The sequence below is a fragment of the Haematobia irritans genome, chromosome 2 (assembly GCF_050003625.1).
Source record: "Haematobia irritans isolate KBUSLIRL chromosome 2, ASM5000362v1, whole genome shotgun sequence".
Taxonomy (NCBI): Eukaryota; Metazoa; Arthropoda; class Insecta; order Diptera; family Muscidae; genus Haematobia; species Haematobia irritans.
Genome location: NC_134398.1, coordinates 127,327,848 through 127,349,532, shown reverse-complemented (window position 1 = coordinate 127,349,532; position 21,685 = coordinate 127,327,848). Strand labels below are relative to the sequence as shown.

At 34.3% G+C, this 21,685-nt stretch overlaps 1 protein-coding gene across 1 annotated transcript in view; it reads right to left on the bottom strand.

Annotated features, from left to right (window-relative positions):
• The window catches only part of LOC142226223 (putative G-protein coupled receptor CG31760), a 289,440-nt gene that overhangs the window by 175,130 nt on the left and 92,625 nt on the right, over positions 1-21,685 (bottom strand). The window lies entirely within an intron of this gene.

The following is a 21,685-nucleotide window of genomic DNA, read 5'->3' as shown; positions in this document are numbered from 1 at the left end:
ATAGGTACTTTTAATTAATGTGGTATCACAATGGACTGAATAGTCTACACAGAAAAAAATATCACCAAAATATTTCCAATTAAAAAGTTAATTGAAGTTGAAAATTTTTTCAATTAATAAATTAATTGATACAATTAACTTTTTAATCATGATAGAAACATTAAGTTAATTAAGTCAATGATTGAAATTTTTAAAATGTTTAATTAAAAAATTAATTGATACAATTAACTTTTTAATCAAATTCGGAAGACTAATTCAGTTAAAAAAAGTGCTGATTTTTTTTTTACTTTTTTAATTAAAAATGTATTTCAAACAATCATTTGTTAATCCAAATAAAAACTCTAAGCCAATCTAACTAAGTAATTAAAAAAAGTTACCTTTTTTAATTAATAAATTAATTGCGTTTTGCAATCAACATCAATTAAATTTTTAATTGAATCAATTAAAAAATTAATTGAATTTTGCTGAAAAAATCAATTAATTTTTTAATCAAGAATTTTTTCTATGCCCAATTAAAACTGTGATTGATACTATCATTTTCGTGATTGGAGACATTTCAATTAAAAAATTAATTGGATCAATTAATTTGGTGATTGAATCAGAGAAAAAATTTTTTGTGTGTAAATGAGCCTGAATCTTAATCGGGCTGCCAATTTAACCTAACCTAACCATTACAACCACATTTTTTATGCTGAATATTGATAAACCGATGACCGATATTTTTATCAAATGACGGATATATTCATGAAGTACCTATAAGAAAAAAAGATATAAAAGCATTTTATATAGTGAAATTTTTATCAACTTAATGTTGATTATCGATTACGATATCTGTGCTTCCTTTTTCGGATCATTCCTGGTTTAGTTACATTTTTATTTTTCGTTCGCAGTTTGGGCACAATGCAACATGTCACCGAACAATGGTATCAGAAACAAAAGATTTTTTCACATTCAAGTACTAGAGGGCTCTAACAATAGCCATTTATGGGTTTCTACCCAAATATAAAGCAATCACAATATGACGATCATGAATAACCTTATTTCTTTATGCAAAAGGTTAAAGGTTGTAAACAATAAAATGATCTATCACTGGAATAATTTGGTTGCATAACATATCATCCACATTGTACTTTCAATGTATTTAAAATTCTAATAGCATGTCGAGGTTCATTTGCAAGCGGGCTGTATCTAATTAGGGGCCAATTAGGGGCCAACTTTTGTCCGATTACTTATATGTTTTTATACCCTCCACCATAGTATGGGGGTATATTGACTTTATCATTCCGTTTTTAACACATCACCTCTATACCCTCTAACAACCATGAAAAAATTGGTCTACATCAGTCCTTAAGCGTATATAGAACCCATATAAACCGATCCCCAGATTTTGCTTGCGGTTTCCCTATCAAATTTCAACCGTATCATCCGAAATTTGATACACTCAAAAAAAAGTGAACTCTCTATTTCACTAAAGCCAATTTAACTTTATTTTACTTCATGGAATTATTATGCTTGGAGAAAGTTTCATTTACTCTAATAATTTTTTGCGTACGTTAGTTAAATTAAATAAAACCGAGGAAAAAATATACACAAATGAAGCATAAAGATGAACTAAATTCGTGTCTTCCACAAAGTAGTTCAGTATTTCTTTAAATTTCCAAATTTACTACAAATGCGTTCATCATGAACTTCGTACACGCTCACAAAAAATCGCTTCTGTAACATATACTCCCAAACATATTTTGCTTCAAGCATATACATTTTTGGGTATTGCCCAAACATTTATATGTTTGATCTCTTCCAATATATAATATGTTTGAAAGCATATTGGTCTAAACAATATATGTTTGGGTAGTCTAAGTTCCAAACATTTTGTATTTTTGCATCCAAATTCAATAATTTTGTCTTCCAAAAAACAATATGTTATTATGTGAACATATAATATGTTTGGAAGCATTTTGCACCCAAAAATATTATATGCTTAAAAAAATTCTCCCAAACAATATTGTGCTCAAAATTTTATTTATTTATTTATATATTTACAATCATAATGAATTATGAAAATAAACAAGTAATATAGGTGCTAACAACATAGGTTTTCGACCTGAATGCTCAAAATTTTGTTTCTGCCCAATTGTATATTCCCCCACATCTTTCTCACTTCCACGAGATTTTTTAGTTCTTAGCACTTTTTCTGTAATACAAACATTGTAGAAGAAATTATTCAATTGTATAATTTTTTTTATTTTAATTTTACCTTTTGCCAGACGGAGATTCGAACAGCGGACCACACAGTTTGTAAGGATCAAAGAAGTAGCTGATCAATTGCCCAAGGAAAAATAAAATGTTAATTTTGTAATAACAAGCAACAACCACCAACTTAATTCAATATCGCTCCCTGTTAAATAGCGCTCCAAGCTACTAAACACATATATGTTTATAGGCTATTTCTAAATTAATATATTCTTGCATCCAAGCATATTATATTTACAAACATTTTATGTCCCAAACATAATATGTTCTAACATATTAACATATATGTCCCAAACATGTTATGCTAGTTTATGGACATTATATGCTTGCACTCAAAAATATTGTGTTTAAAAATTTGTGTTCCAAACATATAATGTTTATAGCCAAACATATGATAAACAGTCTTTTTCATCCGTGTATGTCACTAAACACATTCTTGCAATTTTGAACTCCAATTTTTTCCTTCAAACTATAAATTTTTCTTTAACAAGTGAAAAAACTTAATTATGTCTAATACATTTTCTTGAATTTGTCGAAAATTATTTACTTATTTTAATGACATTGGCGTGATGCCAGCGTTTGTACTACTGTTTAGTTAAAATTTTCTAAAAATATTCAAAATTTTCTAAAATTTACCGGAAGCTACCGGAAGTTACCTTCCTGGTGGGTTAACTGTTTTTTTTTCAATGTACATAATGTCAATATATGGCCATGTAAAAAATGGTTAATTTTGGTTCTTAATTATTTATAGCCTCATATTTATAATAACTTGATTGGCTTATATGGTATTTAATCTGCCTTATTGTTTAACATAGACCCCATATGGAATATCTTCCAACTAAGAAGAACTTCTAAGTTTTAAGATCCTTTGACATCAGCAAAAGTTACCACAATTCAGCCTTTACGCAATCCATGGTGGAGGGTACATAAGATTCAGCCTGGCCCGACTAACGATAAAAAGATTCAAAAATAAGTTAAAATTGAATTTGAAGATGTTGGATCTTTGATTAAAACCTAAGAACATATTTTTTACTTAGAGTCTTCTAATCTAAATTTCATTGCATTTCAGTCGATCGATTGAACTCATTCGACATACAGAAACAGGCTGTTAGTTATTCAACTAAACCATAAGTTCAATCACAGCTCTATTTCATAAATATCAGACTTCAAACATTTCCATCGGCAACTGCTACCACAACCCAAGTAATTCGATTGTGCATGAAAGTCTTTAGCGGAACTTTGTGCGGTTGTAAAGGGTGATTTGTTAAGAGCTTGATAACTTTTTTTTAAAAAAACCGCATAAAATTTGCAAAATCTCATCGGTTCTTTATTTGAAACGTTAGATTGGTCCATGACATTTACTTTTTGAAGATAATTTCATTTAAATGTTGACCGCGGCTGCGTCTTAGGTGGTCCATTCGGAAAGTCCAATTTTGGGCAACTTTTTCGAGCATTTCGGCCGGAATAGCCCGAATTTCTTCGGAAATGTTGTCTTCCAAAGCTGGAATAGTTGCTGGCTTATTTCTGTAGACTTTAGACTTGACGTAGCCCCACAAAAAATAGTCTAAAGGCGTCAAATCGCATGATCTTGGTGGCCAACTTACCGGTCCATTTCTTGAGATGAATTGTTCTCCGAAGTTTTCCCTCAAAATGGCCATAGAATCGCGAGCTGTGTGGCATGTAGCGCCATCTTGTTGAAACCACATGTCAACCAAGTTCAGTTCTTCCATTTTTGGCAACAAAAAGTTTGTTAGCATCGAACGATAGCGATCGCCATTCACCGTAACGTTGCGTCCAACAGCATCTTTGAAAAAATACGGTCCAATGATTCCACCAGCGTACAAACCACACCAAACAGTGCATTTTTCGGGATGCATGGGCAGTTCTTGAACGGCTTCTGGTTGCTCTTCACTCCAAATGCGGCAATTTTGCTTATTTACGTAGCCATTCAACCAGAAATGAGCCTCATCGCTGAACAAAATTTGTCGATAAAAAATCGGATTTTCTGCCAACTTTTCTAGGGCCCATTCACTGAAAATTCGACGTTGTGGCAGATCGTTCGGCTATTCATGATGAAATGTCAAAGCATACTGAGCATCTTTCTCTTTGACACCATGTCTGAAATTCCACGTGATCTGTCAAATACTAATGCATGAAAATCCTAACCTCAAAAGAATCACCCTTTAATTGTAAGTTTTTAAACAGATTTTTTACAGATCGACAAAAGTTTCAATAATATAGATACCATATATAAAATTCGATTTGGTCTATGCATTTAACCCTTTCACTACCCAATTAAACCTACAGTTAAAAACTTTCATTTTTCCTCTGTTTATACTTGTACTAACAGCATGTAGAAAAAATATTGCAATTGAGAAGGCCTACCTCAATTATTTATGAAGCTATATGTGTTTGTTCTGAAATTCTTGAATTGTGTCCATATGGTCATTTGAAAGTAAACGCTATTTGGCCTGTAATATCTGTTGGAGTTTTGGAAAAAATAAAAAAAAAAAAAAAAATCTGAAATAATATAGGCTATAATTTTTATAGAATATCCATTTACTAGAGACGTACAGTAAAAAAATTGTGTCAAAATTGTGTATTTTTCGTTTATTGTCAAGAAATGTTATGGAAATACATTTTAGTGCCCAGCAATATGGAAAATATTTATAGCTTATTTAGATAAGATCCTCTACTTTAAAATATCATCGACAATAAATCGAAACTAAGTGGGGAGTTAGAGTTTGGAGTCGTTTTCGAATGTCCTCTATAGCGGACATTGGTAGTGAAAGGTTTAATGTATGCCTTTAATCTTATTTGGCTAAGAATCAATACTAATTTCCTTAAGTGAATATCAAAATCTTTGTAATTAAGCAATCCTTTTTTTGTGTGTTATAAGAATATGGCTTCAACAATTAAACTTTTTAAATGAGACCTTTGACAGGCTTGACATCAAACTCGTTTAAAATTTACAATTCCTTATTCGATTTTAAATATTTCTACAAACGATAAGAAAATTGGCCGTCAAAAGGTCTCTTGAGGTAAAAAAAAAAAAACAAAATATTTATTCTCTCAAACGAAAGCATTACCTTTCACACATGACAAGGAAGCCTTTTTAAGACAAACCGAAAAATTCTCCCCCTATCTAGGTCCCGTCACATTCACCATCTTGATTATTTTCTGAGTGTGGCCTTATTTTTTTCGTGTTTTCCTCACTATTAAGTATCCATTCATATGTCCATTTCCTGAGCATGAAAGTGTATGTCACAAATACGAGTGTGATGCTTGATATGTGAAGACTTTTTTCCGCTTCAATGTATTTCATTCCGTGCGGACACACACACACACACAGATTGTCACTGTGTTATGTTTACTTTGAAATAGTCGTTACTTTTCAAAAGAACATTGCTTTTCTTTTGATAGCAATGCAATGAAGTTAATATGAGTGTAAGTGCGTGGAAGTGCGTTAAAATAATTTTTATGGCTATACCAAAAGAAAGAATTCCGTTTTTGTGACTTTTCATACTCGATAGAAAGTAGTTTAAGCGAGAGAGGGAGAGAGATAAAGACCTATTTTGTACACAGCATCAGATGTTGAAGGTTCGTTTGAAAATGTGAAACTAATTGGATTGGGGATTTTCACAACATATCAATAATCAGTTGTTCTTAATATGTGGGTGAATAGTTTTTTGTTTTTTTATTATGAAATGTATAATTAAAATGAATTTAAAACAAGTAAATACAGTATTAAGTTCGGCCTTGGGGAATCTTAAATACCCATCACTATGAATAAAATGTAAAAGCTTCCTTTGAAAAAATTTCATCCTAGCGTGTTATTTATTATACCCTTCACCACTACTGTGGTACAGGGTATAATAAGTTTGTGCATTTGTATGTAACGCCAAGAAATAATTGCCATAGACCCATCTTTTAGTATACCGATCGGCTTAGAATTAAATTCTGAGTCGATTTAGCAATGTCCGTCTGTCTGTCTGTCCGTCCGTCCGTCTGTCTGTATATGTAATTTTGTGCACAAAGTACAGGTCGCAGTTTAATTCCGATCGTCCTCAAATTTGACATAACGTGTTTCTTCGGGTAGAAGACAATCGCTATTGATTTTGGAAAAAATCGGTTCAGATTTAGATATAGCTGCCATATATAGTTATCACCGATTTGATCATAATTCACGTATTTATGAACCGACGTTCTTCAAATTTTGTACATCTGAATGTTTTGTCAGTTGCGTAAAAACTACCAAATATCAGCTAAATCAGTTCAGATTTATATATAGCTCCCATATATATCTTTCGTCCGATTTTGACTTATATGGCCCCAAAAGCGAGAGTTTTGCCCTGATTTGCTTCAAATTTTGCACAACGAGTACGTTTAATAGTATCGTTAATTGTGCCAAATTTAGTTGAAATCGGTTCAGATTTAGATATAGCTCCCATATATATCTTACGTCCGATTTGGATTTATATGGCCCCAAAAGCCAGAGTTTTGCACTGATTTGCTTCAAATTTTGCACAACAAGTACGTTTAATAGTATCCTTAAGTGTGCTTAATTTAGTTAAAATCGGTTCCGATTTAGATATAGCTCTCATATATATCTTTCGTCCGATTTTGACTTATATGGCCTCGAAAGCCAGAGTTTTGCCCTGAGTTGCTTGAAATTTTGCACAAGGAGTACGTTTTATAGTATCGTTAATTGTGCAAAATTTAGTTGAAGTCGGTTCAGATTTAGATATAGCTCCCATATATATCATTCGCCCGATTTGTTCTAATATGCCCACAGAGGCAAAAGTGTTACTCTGATTTACGTGAAATTTTGCAGAGGGAGTAGAATTGAACTTGAAACTTTGCACAGGCAGTATAATTAAGGTTCTGCATATGCGTGTTTATTTTGGTTGAAATCGGTTCAGATTTTGATATAGCTCCCATATATATCTTTCGCCAGATTTTCCGCCATATGACCACAGAGGTCAAAGTTGTTATCCGATTTACGTGAAATTTTGCACAGGGAGTAGATTCAACATAGTAACTATGCATGTGAAATTTGATTGCAATCGGTTCAGATTTCGATATAGATTCCATATATATGTTTTTCCTATTTAGGCAAAACTGGCCGAAATACCTACATTTTCCTTATCAAATCGCCACTGCTAAGTCGAAAACTTATCAAAATGACTCAAATTTTCCTATTACTCTATTACACATCTATCGACCGATAAATCATAAATACACTTTTGCGAAGTTGCCTCAAAATTGGTTCATATTTAAATGTTTCCTATATTTTTTTACTAACATTGAGTTCCACCTCAGCGCATTAGTCGACTTAAATGTAAAATCTATAAGTATTGCAGAACTCTGTACAGATCTGCTCAGATATACAGAATATATGTGTATGGATTCATATAGCATCCAACACATTGGACGGATTTGATATGGTATCGAAAATGCGGACTTACAAAGTGGTGAAGGGTATAATATAGTCGGCCCCGCCCGACTTTAGACTTTCCTTACTTGTTTTATATTGAATTTATAGAAAATTTTGTTAAAGTTGTATTTCTATAGTTTTGCCAAATTTTATTTCTGTAGAAAATTTTGTCGAATGTCGAACCAGCACAACAACCAAAAAATTGACCAAGGAAAAGGACTGTGCAAGTCTAATATATTCAATAAAGAAAAATATCTCGCGTTAAAAACTACAAATACAGTAAACGGATTATTTAGTAAAACAAAAATTAAGAATGAAGACCACCACACTGTAGTATACAAGATAAAATGCAACGGTGACAAATCCAACTTATGCCAAAAGACATATAAAGGGTGATACGGTAAAAATTTGGTCAAGGGAAAACGCGTGTAAATTGGTGAAATCGTTTATTTAAAAAATCAAATTAAATTTCTTTTTCAAGTTCAATTAGTATAAAATTCAGGAAAAATATTCAGTTAGGCTTTCGCTTTTCCAAATCCGAATTGCCGGGCCTCACGCTTGACACCTGCCATCAGATTTTGTACAGCCACCTTGTCCACCTTCTTCGCCGCAGAAAGCCAGTTTGCCTTGAACTGCTGCTCGTCATTAGCAGTTTTTTGGTCTTCTTTAGGTTCCGCTTGACAATAGCCCAGTATTTCTCAATTGGGCGGAGCTCTGGCGTGTTGGGAGGGTTCTTGTCCTTGGGAACCACCTGCACGTTGTTGGCGGCGTACCACTCCATGGCCTTTTTACCGTAATGGCAAGATGCCAAATCCGGCCAAAACAGTACGGAACAACCGTGTTTCTTCAGGAAAGGCAGCAGACGTTTATTCAAACACTCTTTCACATAAATTTCTTGGTTGACAGTCCCGGAAGCTTGGCTTGCAAACCGGATATTTCTTTGCGAACTTTGACAGTTTTATGTGCTTGAAAATATCTGCTACCTTTCCCCTTCCTTTTGCCGTATAAAACTCCTGTCCCGGAAGCTGCTTGTAGTCGGCTTTGACGTAGGTTTCGTCGTCCATTACCACGCAGTCAAACTTCGTCAGCATCGTCGTGTACAGCCTCCGGGATCGCGCTTTGGCCGTCGTATTTTGTTTATCATCGCGATTTGGAGTCACTACCTTCTTGTAAGTCGATAGTCCGGCTCGTTTTTTGGCTCGATGTACAGTTGTAGACGATACACCCATCTTATTTGCGGCATCTCGGAGAGAGAGGTTAGGGTTTCGCTTGAAACTACCGGCAACTCTCTTTGTCGTCTCAGCGGCTTCCGGTTTTCGATTTCCCCCCGATATAGACTTCCTGGCTATCGACAAACGTTCCCCAAACACTTTAATTACATTTGTAACGGTTGATTTGGCAACTTTTAGCGATTTTGCCAGCTTTGCGTGCGAGTAGCTCGGATTTTCGCGATGCGCGAGCAAAATTTTGATACGCTGCTCTTCTTGCTTAGACGGCATTTTGACAACTGAAGAGTGAATTCCAAAATCAAAATAGGAGCAACATTCTACACACACATACCTTCAAAATGAGGGGTGTTCAGGTTTTTTAAATGCAAAATTGAAAGAAATACGTCAAGTTTATATTGACCAAATTTTGACCGTATCACCCTTTATTGGTACGACAATGAAAAAATTAAAAACAAGATTGTCTTCACATAAATTCGATTTAAAAACAACAGACAAACCAAAGGAACAAAAAACAGCACTTGCGGGCCCACTGTACATTGACTGGTCACAAACCTAACTTAAATGACGTAGAAACCCTAAGCTAGGAAAACAACTACAGACGAAGATTTACTCTGGAGATGTTACACATCATTAACACTCCAATTAACGGGAGAATAAATGATAAGAAAGATATTGACAATTCGGCACACGATACAAAAATACCAGAGAAAGTAATTACCAGTAGAAAAACAGACAGCGGAGAAAATGTAAATTACAATAGATAGTTAGATTTCATTTTGTGAATTTTGTAACTAATTTTTGTACAATTTTGTAATTTGTAGCCTTGAAAACGGTTCTGACGAAGTCAACCGAAATATCGGAAAATAAACAAGTATATACGGCCGTAAGTTCGGCCAGGCCGAATCTTATGTACCCTCCACCATGGATTGCGTAGGAACTTCTACTAAAGGCTGTCATCCACAATCGAATTACTTGGGTTGCGATAACACTTGCCGATGGCAAGGTATCGTAAAACTTTTTAACACTGTCTTCTAAATTGTAAGTTAGCCCATACGGGGTATATATTAAACAAAAAAAGGCCGATTAAATACGTATATAATCTAGTTTGACAAAATTTTCTATAGAAATAAAATTTTGACAAAATTTTCTATAGAAATGAAACCTTGACAAAATTTTCTATAGAAATAAAATTTTGACAAAATTTTCTATAGAAATAAAAATTTGACAAAATTTTCTATAGAAATAAAAACTTGACAAAATTTTCTATAGAAATAAAATGTTGACAAAATTTTCTATGGAAGTAAAATGTAGACAAAATTTTCTATAGCAATACAATTTTGACAAAAATTTCTATAGAAATAAAATGTTGACAAAATTTTGTATAGAAATGAAATTTTGACAAAACTTAGTATAGAAATAAAATGTTGACAAAATTTTCTACAGAAATAAATTTTTTACAAAATTTTCTATAGAAATAAAATTTTGACAAACATTTCTATAGAATAAACTTTTGACAAAACTTTCTATAGAAATGAAATTTTAACAAAACTTTCTATAGTAATAAAATTTGACAAAATTTTCTATGGAAATAAAGTTTTGGTAGATTACAAAATTTTCTATAGAAATAAAATTTTGACAAAATTTTCTATGGAAATAAAATTTTGACAAACATTTGTATAGAAATAAACTTTTGACAAAACTTTCTATAGAAATGAAATTTTGACAAAACTTTCTACAGTAATAAAATTTGACAAAATTTTCTATGGAAATACAATTTTGGTAGATTATTTTTGGCGATATGGACCAATTTTTGTGTAATAAGTCATCGGATATATATAACTAAAGACCGATATGGACCAATTTTTACATGGCTGTTAGAGGCCATATATTGACAAAATGTACCAAATTTCAACCGTATCGGATGACTTTTGCTCCTCCAAGAGGATCCGGACGTCAAATCTGGGGACGGTTTATATGGGAACTATATATATTTATGGACCGATATGGACCAATTTTTGCATGGTTGTTAGAGACCATATAGTAACACCATGTACCAAATTTCAACTGGATCGGATGAATTTTGCTCTTCCAAGAGGCTCCGGAGGTCAAATCTGGGGATCGGTTTATATGGGGCTATATATAATTATGGACCGATATGGACCAATTTTTGCATGGTTATTAGAGGCCGTAAACTAACATCAGGTACCAAATTTCAACCGGATCGGATGAATTTTGCCCCTCCAAGAGGCTCCGGAGGTCAAATCTGGGGTCGGTTTATATGGGGGCTATATATAATTATGGACCGATATGGACCAATTTTTGCATGGTTGTTAGAGACCGTATACTTAGACCACGTACCAAATTTCAACCGGATCGGATTAATTTTGCTACTCCGGGAGGCTCCCCAAGCCAAATTTGGGGATCGGTTTATATGGGGGCTATACGTAAACGTGGTCCGATATGGCCCATTTTCAATACCATCCGACCTACATCAATAACAACTACTTGTGCCAAGTTTCAAGTCGATAGCTTGTTTCGTTCGGAAGTTAGCGTGATTTCCACAGACGGACGCACAGCCGGACAGACGGACGGACGGACAGACGGACAGACGGACGGACGGACGGACATGCTTAGATCGACTCAGAATTTCACCACGACCCAGAATATATATACTTTATGGGGTCTTAGAGCAATATTTCGATGTGTTACAAACGGAATGACAAAGTTAATATACCCCCATCCTATGGTGGAGGGTATAAAAACAAGAAACCAACAATTTCAAGTTCAATGTATAGACCTAAAGCCGAGATTATGAGATAAAAATCCTAACATAGAAATTTTATTTCTATAGAACATTTTGTCAAAATCTTATTTTTATAGAAAATTTTGTTGAAATTCTATTTCTGTAGAAAATTTTCTACAAATTTCTATAGAAAATTTTATAAAATTATTATTGCTATAGAGAATTTTGTCAAATATTTATTTTGTATAGAGACATTTTTTATATTTATAGAAATAAAATTTTTTTTAAATTTACCACAACATAGTTCAGAATTAATATAATTTTGATATCCTTCACCACTACTGTGGTACAGGGTATACTAGGTTAAGTTAGGTTAGGTTATGTGGCAGCCCGATGTATCAGGCTCACTTAGACTATTCAGTCCATTGTGATACCACAGTGGTGAACTTCTCTCTTATCACTGAGTGCTGCCCGATTCCATGTTTAAGCTCAATGACAAGGGACCTCCTTTTTATAGCCGAGTCCGAACGGCGTTCCACATTGCAGTGAAACCAATTAGAGAAGCTTTGAAACCCTCAGAAATGTCACCAGCATTACTGAGGTGGGATAATCCACCGCTGAAAAACTTTTTGGTGTTCGGTCGTTGCAGGAATCGAACCCACGACCTTGTGTATGCAAGGCGGGCATGCTAACCATTGCACCACGGTGGCTCCCCAGGGTATACTAAGTTTGAGCATTTTTATGTAACGCCAAGAAGGAAAAGTCTGAGACCCATCGTTTAGTATACCGATCGTCTTAGAATTAAATTCAGAGTCGATTTAGCTGTCTGTTTGTCAGTCCGTCCGTCATTCATGTATTTTTGTGTGCAAAGTACAGGCTGAAGTTTAAGTCCGATCGTCCTCAAATTCGGCATGGGGTGATTTTCTTCAAATTCCGTACATCCGAATATTTTATGAGTCTTTAAAAACGTGCAAAATATTAGCCAAATCGGCTCAGATTTAGATATAGCTCCCATATAAATCTTTCGTCCGATTTAGACTCATATGACCACAAAGGCCAAAGTTTACTACCAATTTTCGTGAAACTTTGCGTAGAGAGCAGTATTGGTACTCTACCAATGCTTGGTAAATTTCATTTAAATCGGTTCAGATTTAGAAATAGCTCCCATATAATCTTTCGTCCGATTTGCACTTATATGTTATGGCCTCAAAAGCCAGAGTTTTGCCCTGACAAGCTTCAAATTTTTCAAAAGGAGTACGTTTAATAAAATCGGTAAGTGTACCAAATTTGGTTGAAATCGGTTCAGATTTAGACATAGCTCTCATATATATCTTTCGTCCGATTTGGACTTATATGGCCTCAAAAGCAAGAGTTTTGCCTTGACATGCTTCAAATTTTGCACAAGAAGTACGTTTTATAGTACGGTTAATTGTGCCAAATTTGGTCAAAATCTGTTCAGATTTAGATACAGCTCACATGTATGTGTACGCCAGAGTTGGGGAAATATGGTAGAATTTTTCATATTTTATTCCCATTTTTAATATATAATAATACAGAGAATATATTTAATTCGCTATTTAAATGTGTCAAGTGCGATCTAATTTGGTTCAGATTTAAATAAATCCTCAGTATAGTTGTTCTTCCGGTTTATACAAAATTCTGTGATGATTTCCCAACATCGTAATCATATCCTACACACTGTAATGCCAGACTTTCCACAGAATGGTTGAGTTTTAAATAAAGCTCCGACTTGTGGAAATAACGCCCGGTCAAGTCGGTAATATATCATAACACATAATAACAGGTTGGCTGATAAGTCCCCGGTCTAACAAAGAAAAACACATTTTCAGTGCAGCCAAATTTTTTCCCTGCGAGGTCTGAGAACAAGAAAAAGTCGCTGGGGCCAGATCTGGAGAATACGGTGGGTGGGGAAGCAATTCGAAGCCCAATTCATGAATTTTTGCCATAGTTCTCAATGACTTGTGGCACGGTGCGTTGTCTTGGTGGAACAACACTTTTTTCTTCTTCATATGGGGCCGTTTTGCCGCGATTTCGACCTCCAAACGCTCCAATAACGCCATATAATAGTGACTGTTGATGGTTTTTCCCTTCTCAAGATAATCGATAAAAATGATTCCATGCGCATCCCAAAAAACAGAGGCCATTACTTTGCCAGCGGACTTTTGAGTCTTTCCACGCTTCGGAGACGGTTCACCGGTGGCTGTCCACTCAGCCGACTGTCGATTGGACTCAGGAGTGTAGTGATGGAGTCATGTTTCATCCATTGTCACATATCGACGGAAAAACTCGGGTGTATTACGAGTTAACAGCTGCAAACACCGCTCAGAATCATCAACACGTTGTTGTTTTTGGTCAAATGTGAGCTCGCGCGGTACCCATTTTGCACAGAGCTTCCGCTTATCCAAATATTGATGAATGATATGACCAACACGTTCCTTTGATATCTTTAAGGTATCTGCTATCTCGACCAACTTCATTTTACGGTCAATCAAAATCATTTTTTTGGATTTTTTTTTGATGTTTTCGTCGGTAACCACCTCTTTCGGGCGTCCACTGAGTTCACCGTCCTCCGTGCTCATTTCACCACGCTTTTGCATACCAATCAATTATTGTTAATTTCCCTGGGGCAGAGTCCGGAAACTAATTATAAAGCCAAGTTTTTGCTTCCACCGTATTTTTCCCCTTCAGAAAACAGTATTTTATCAAAACACGAAATTCCTTTTTTTCCATTTTTTTCACAATAACAAAAGTTGGTTCTATCTCACAAACTAATTACCTTACAGACATCAAATTTTGACACGAATCATTTGAAGGTTGGTACTATATAAAAATAATATGCATTTAATACTAGCGACGCCATCTATGTGTCAGACCGGGGACTTATCTGCCAACCTGTTAGACCGCATATCTTCAAATCGGTTAAGATATAGATATTTGAATATGGGAATATAAACCTTCATATGTTAATAACTCCAAACGAATTTGAAGGAGTTGAGATGGTAACACAAATTTTGGTGTACATAGTGGTGAAGGGTATAATATAGTCGGCCTCGCCCGACTGTAGGCTTTACTTACTTGTTAAGTTTTATTTTAATGGACGATGGACGTATACATCGTCCATTAAAATAAAAAAATGTTCTTTAATAAGTGAAAAATTAATTATGTCTAAAAAATTTTCTAGAAATTATTGAAAAATATTTACTGTTTTTCTGTCACATAGGCATTTATATTATATTTTTGTCAAAAATTTTAAATTATCTTATATTTTCTTCCCTGGTGGTTCATGTTTTTTTGAGTGTTAAATAGAAATAAATAGTCACAATTTTACTCTGTATTCACATGGAAAATTCTATATCCCTAATTCTAGATTTTTTTGTATCACATTATTATTACTTTCCCTGTTCTACCCCACTGATACACACTCGAAATGTAATTAATCAATATTGTCATGTTGTTGATCGATGTAATATAGGCTTTTTATTATTAATGTTTTAATAAAATGGGAGAAAAAAACCAATCGACTACTTCATAAATCATACACTTGAATTCATTTTACTGATGTCAGTTGATGTTACAGCTATTGTTATAGTAAATTACCGCGACGAACATTTGTGGTGATGGTGAATGAGCCTTATAATGTTGATGATTGGTCATTATCCTTTCATAAGCTTTAATAATAAATTGTATTAATAACACTTAACACTTTTCATACGAAAAGTAATTGTTAAATAATTAACTCTATGTGGGATACTCAAATCAACAACTAACCCATGGGCTGTTTTCCCAGCTCCCATTTGCCCACTCAACAAGTGGGAGGGGGGAATGCGAATGGAAAATCAGCACACATAGCCATAAATGAATTTGCATAACATGATAATTATTTCTCGGTTTTTTGTTGATTCTTTTATATTCAATATAAGCTTTTTATTGTGTACTTTAAGGAAAAAAAAACAATATTGGGTGTGTGTGGGGAGGGGGGTATAAAATAAGCAGAAAAAATACACTTAAACTTTTTTAATACAGCCAAATAGCAGATGAACGAATGAACATTCAACAAAAGAGGCGAAATGACTCATTTGCATTTTCCTTGATGCTGCCATTTGATGGGGGAAAGGTTTTGTTTGTGCACGTGTAAGGATACATAGGTGAGAGCGCTTCATTGATATTCATGGCTTTAGTTTGATATACAGACTCAAGGGAGGAGTCGATGAAAATGTTATTCCATGAAATAGGGAGTATAGGTTTATGTCAGCAATTTTTTTTGCCTTTAAGAGAAATGCAGGATCATCTAGTGGTCACCATTTAAATTCTCGGTCATAGGTAAGTTTAGATTATAGTGATTACTTTATTATGATACCAATTTAACAAAAACAGCATAAACTAAATTGTATTCCTTTTTTGAAATATCCTTAGCGCGTTACGAAACTAACGTTTACTGAAATTTTTGGACATTTGTCGCCAAATCATTATCATTTCAACTACGCTGTAGTTCATTCCTACTATTTCTGGAAAGTGCAGCAAAAACTTATTCTTTTTTAGTTAGCATTGAACTTATTTATATGTTCATTGAAATTTATACCCACAATTTTGAAGACATACTTTGAATAAAGAAAATATCGATCTTTAAAAATTTATAAATAAACTACAACAAAATGTTTTTATTAAGCATGTCCGTCCGTATGTTGAAATCACGCTAACTTCCGAACGAAACAAGCTATCGACTTGAAACTTGTTATTGATGTAGGTCGGATGGTATTGCAAATGGGCCATATCGGTCCACTTTTACGTATAGCCCCCATATAAAGGGAAGAAGAAGCATATTTCATCCGATCCGGCTGAAATTTTGTACATGGTGTTGGTATATGGTCTCTAACAACCACGCAAAAATTGGTCCACATCTGTCCACAATTATATATAGCCCCCATATAAACCTATCACCAGATTTGGCTTGCGGAGCCTCAAAGAGAAGCAAATTTCATCAGATCCGGCTGAAATTTGGTACATGATGTTGGTATATGGTCTCTAACAACCATGCAAAAATTGGTCCACATCGGTCCACAATTATATATAGCCCCCATATAAACCGATCCCCAGATTTGGCTTGCGGAGCCTCAAAGAGAAGCAAGTTTCAGCAGATCCGGCTGAAATTTGGTACATGATGTTGGTATATGGTCTCTAACAACCATGCAAAAATTGGTCCACATCGGTCCATAATTATATATAGCCCCCATATAAACCGATCCCCAGATTTGGCTGGCGGAGCCTCAAAGAGAAGCAAATTTCATCCGATCCGCCTGAAATTTGGTACATAATGTTGGTATATGGTCTCTAACAACCATGCAAAAATTAGTCCACATCGGTCCATAATTATATATAGCCCTCATATAAAACGTTCTCCAGATTTGACCTCCAGAGCCTCTTGGAGGAGCAAAATTCATCCGATCCGGTTCAAATTTGGATCTTGGTTCATATCGGTCTATAGTTATATATAGCCGATCCCCAAACACACGAGAATTGGTCCATATCGGTTCATAATCATGATTGCCACTCGAGCCAAAAATAATTTACCAAAATTTTATTTCTATAGAAAATTTTGTCAAAATTGTATTACTACAGAAAATTTTGTCAAAATTTTATTTCTATAGAAAATTTTGTTAAAATTTTATTCGGTTCATAATCATGTTTGCCACTCGAGCCAAAAATAATCTACCAAAATTTTATTTCCATAGAAAATTTTGTCAAAATTTTATTTTTATAGAAAATTTTGTCAAAGTTTTATTTCTATAGAGATTTTTGTTAAAAATTTATTTCTATAGAAAATTTTTGTTAAAATTTTAGTTCTATAGAAAATTTTGTCAAAATTTTCTTTCTATAGAAAATTTTGTGAAAATTTTATTTCTATAGAAAATTTTGTTAAAATTTTATTTCTATAGAAAATTTTGTCAAAATTTCATGTCTATAGAAAATTTTGTCAAACTGATTTATATACGTATTTGATCGATCTATTTTGATTTAATATAACCACGTATGGACTTACATACAATTTAGAAGACGGTGTTAGGAGGTTTTAAGATACCTTGCCATCGGCAAGCGTTACCGCAACTTAAGTAATTCGATTGTGGATGTCAGTGTTTAGAAGAACTTTCTACGCAATCCATGGTAGAGGGTACGTAAGCTTCGGCCTGGCCGTACATACTTGATTCCTATTAATATTAATTTTTATTTATTTTCTTTTTATCTTCAAAATTTAATTATTGTATATATTTATTATAAGTCGGAAATGTTTTGACATTTATAATCCTGCACTGTAATTATAAGATTTTAATCTTGTTGTTTAGGTACTCAATAAAAATAAAATGAAAGGTAATGAAATGACGTATTCTATTCAGCGACAGTTCATTTAAGTGTTAACAATTACAAAACAATTTTGCATTCAGAGATGGAATTCAAGCATGATTGCTTTATATTTGGTTGGAGAACCAGACAAACGATAACAACGACAGAAATGATTCGAAAAGTGAAGGTCAAAGTTGATTAAACTCCACGCCGCAGTGGTAAAAAAATTATTCGTGAGCTGAATATATCACGATAACAGATGCAACGCATATTGCAAAATGGGCTACGACCAAAGCCACCGAAGTCCCAAAACGTGCACCGATGCACGAAAAAGGTTAGAATGGAAGGAACCAATAAGTTGCATCGTTTGTACAAAAGTGGCATGTTACCAAATTTGGTTTTAAATTGAGCAGCTTCTGAACTAACAAAATGATCGGGTTTACTTGCCAAAGTGGTCATCTGGAAATTTCCAAAAGAACTCAGCACCATCGCACTAAGCATTCGTCAAATGGCTTAAAATGGAGGTTTCTCATTTCTACCGCTCAATGGCCACCAACATCTTCCAATGGGACAAAATGCCGCAGTCACTTTCGTGCAACCTGTGATGGTTTTTCGACCGCTTGAAAGTCATAATTCGTGCCAAATTGGAACAAATCCAAGCTGATTCTAACATTTTATGACATTTCCGACATTTTTTCTTTGGAAAAATATACTTTAAAAAATGAAAACATATTTGTTGCATTATGTTCCAGTTATCCTGTAGACAAAATATATTCCCCATTTTCTGATAGTAACAATATCAAATCGCTAAAGTTTGATTGAATTTGTATACCCAAACCACAACAGCATTAAATCTAAAACTTTGCACTAATATTCATGTATGTTCTGGATTTCACCGCACTGTACACCACACAACACACATTCTTTACACGTCACAAAGAGTTAGTTGTTCTGATTCACACGTGATAACTCCTTTTTTGGACTTCTGATCAAAAAATGTAAGCACCAGATTTTTTTCTGCAGACGGAAACTATAAACCAAACCTATTCCGCCAGTAAAACTATAGTAGAATGGAATAAAAAGCAAAAAATATCTAAACCAGGCCGAAGATTTTTTTTTCAAATTCTAGATGTTTTTCTCAAATCGTATTTCGTGCCATATGCAAGTGATTTTGTTCAATTCAATGTCACTTTGTCTTTATTAGTATTAATTTCTTTCTATATTTACAATGTTTGAATGAGATTTTATCTATTGGATATTGCTACCAACAAGATTTTTGATCAGATATATTAAAAATTATGTTTCTTTTTGATCTATATATTATCAAAGCGAAAAATTAAAAAACTTTATATACATTTTCGAAAAGATTTCAAATATTTTAGAGTATCCAATTCATGTATGCTATTTTATTGTGGAACAATGATGTAGAGTATCTCCAATGCTTATTAACAGGTTGGCTGAGAAGTCCCCGGTCTAACAAAGAAAACCACATTTTTTGTCAAAATTCGTTTTTATTATTCAACATAGTTCCCTTCAAGAGTGATACAACGATTATAACGACCTTCCTTTTTTTTGATTCCATTTTGGTAGTACTCCTTCAGTTTTGCCTCAAATAGGTCTCAGTTTCGGTGATCACCTCTTCATTGCAGCCAAATTTTTTCCCTGCGAGCATCCTTTTGAGGTCGGAGAACAAGAAAAAGTCGCTGGGGTCCAGATCTGGAGAATACGGTGGGTGGGGAAGCAATTCGAAGCCCAATTCATGAATTTTTGCCATCGTTCTCAATGACTTGTAGCACGGTGCGTTGTCTGGGTGGAAAAACACTTTTTCTTCTTCATATGGGGCCGTTTTGCCGCGATTTCGACCTTCAAATGCTCCAATAACGCCATATAATAGTCACTGACTTACAGACGTCAAATTTTGACACGAATCATTTGAAGGTTGGTACTATATAAAAATAATATGCATTTAATACTTGCGATGCCACCTATGTGTCAGACCGGGGACTTATCAGCCAACCTATTATTTATCATCTTTAGACATTTCTTCTGAAGGACTTGCAACATTTTCAAGTGCAATTTTGCTGCAGGCATAATTGAGCACGCACACTTTTGAATAGTAGATTTTTATTTTCGTATTTGAGATACGAGTTTCTATGGAATAGTGGCCACAAGGCAGTGATAGTTTTGAGCACCCTTTGGCAGATATCATCAACATGATTACCAAATTTTATTTTTTCAGAATCTGTTAAAAATCTTCTAACTTTTCAGGTCTGTGATGGTGTGAAAACAATTTTAAGTGTGTATACTCACTAAATCAATACATATGTATAACAGAACAGACACAATTCTCCTCTGTAAGAGGTTAAAATCAACATCAACGATATGCGGTTATAATCGGAACATGGGGGAGCATACGTTACCCCAGCAATAGACTTACTCCAGCGGTTACCCAAACGAATGATTCGAAACGTCAGAAATGTTTTCGAAATGTTTTTTGACGTTGTTACCGTTCTTTCCACTATTTGGACGAGGTGCAATACCGCAAATATCGCAGACAGATGGAGAGGCATGTTATTCTCTCGGACATTATTTATCTGATTTCGACAATCATTTTATGTTTGGCGAAAAAACAACATGTTTGCCGCAAAATGTTCCCCATTCAAACATAACATTTTGCAACTTGTGCTGATCATAATCCTTCTCTGTATATAAATAGACTCAAGGTGTGGCCCTGAGCATATTTACCAATAACAGCACTTGTCTATCCCTTATTGTTGAGTGAAAACAAACACTCCAATTTCTCTTATGGTCCAAACTATATAGTTTCATCTCCGTAATATAGAATTGCGAATAGAGTGCTACACAGTGCACCAATTCCTCTTATATGGATTGGGAATGAATTCTTGACCTTTTGTTTATGATTTTGGTAGATTTTACCCCAAGGTGATACCCATAGTTAATGCATAATAAAACTGGCTATAGATTAACATAAAATAATAACACTTTTAATATAATATTAGCTAAATCTATCTTCCATTAGATTCCGATGAAACTCCATTCTAATTCATTGGGGAACCTTTGCTACATCAAATTTAGGACATTGCTAAAGCCCTGGCTTCCGAAAAAAAGTTATTTGCATTTCAATGTATACACATATACACTCCCTAACTGAGTTAAAAATAACCCATATTTGCTTTTACTTCATTAAAACACCAAATAAATGCTAGAGGATACACAAAGGATACCTTTTAAATGTCCTCTGGGGGAGGGAGCACAAAAAAGAGAACACTCTTTTGTCCAATGCTTCCTTCTATAAATACGAAAATGTTTCCAAAATTATATTGTTTTCATTTCCATAGAGGACAGACCCACACACTCACTCACTTTCCTTTCAAAGGCATTAGTTCTAAAAAGGCTCTTTATGACGGCTATATTCAAATTAGTATTTGATATGTAAACACGTACCCCATCCACCATCCTATGCCATAACATAATACTGCAATCTGAAAGCATGAGGATACTTTGCCACTTTTCCATCATCACTTGAATGTAATCGCTCATGGTGGTTAACACATGGGCTGTGGGTGTGTGCGTATGGTATCCATCCTGGTTTGCTCACACACATTGTCCAATTTGTTGGCATAACACATGGGACCACGATACTAT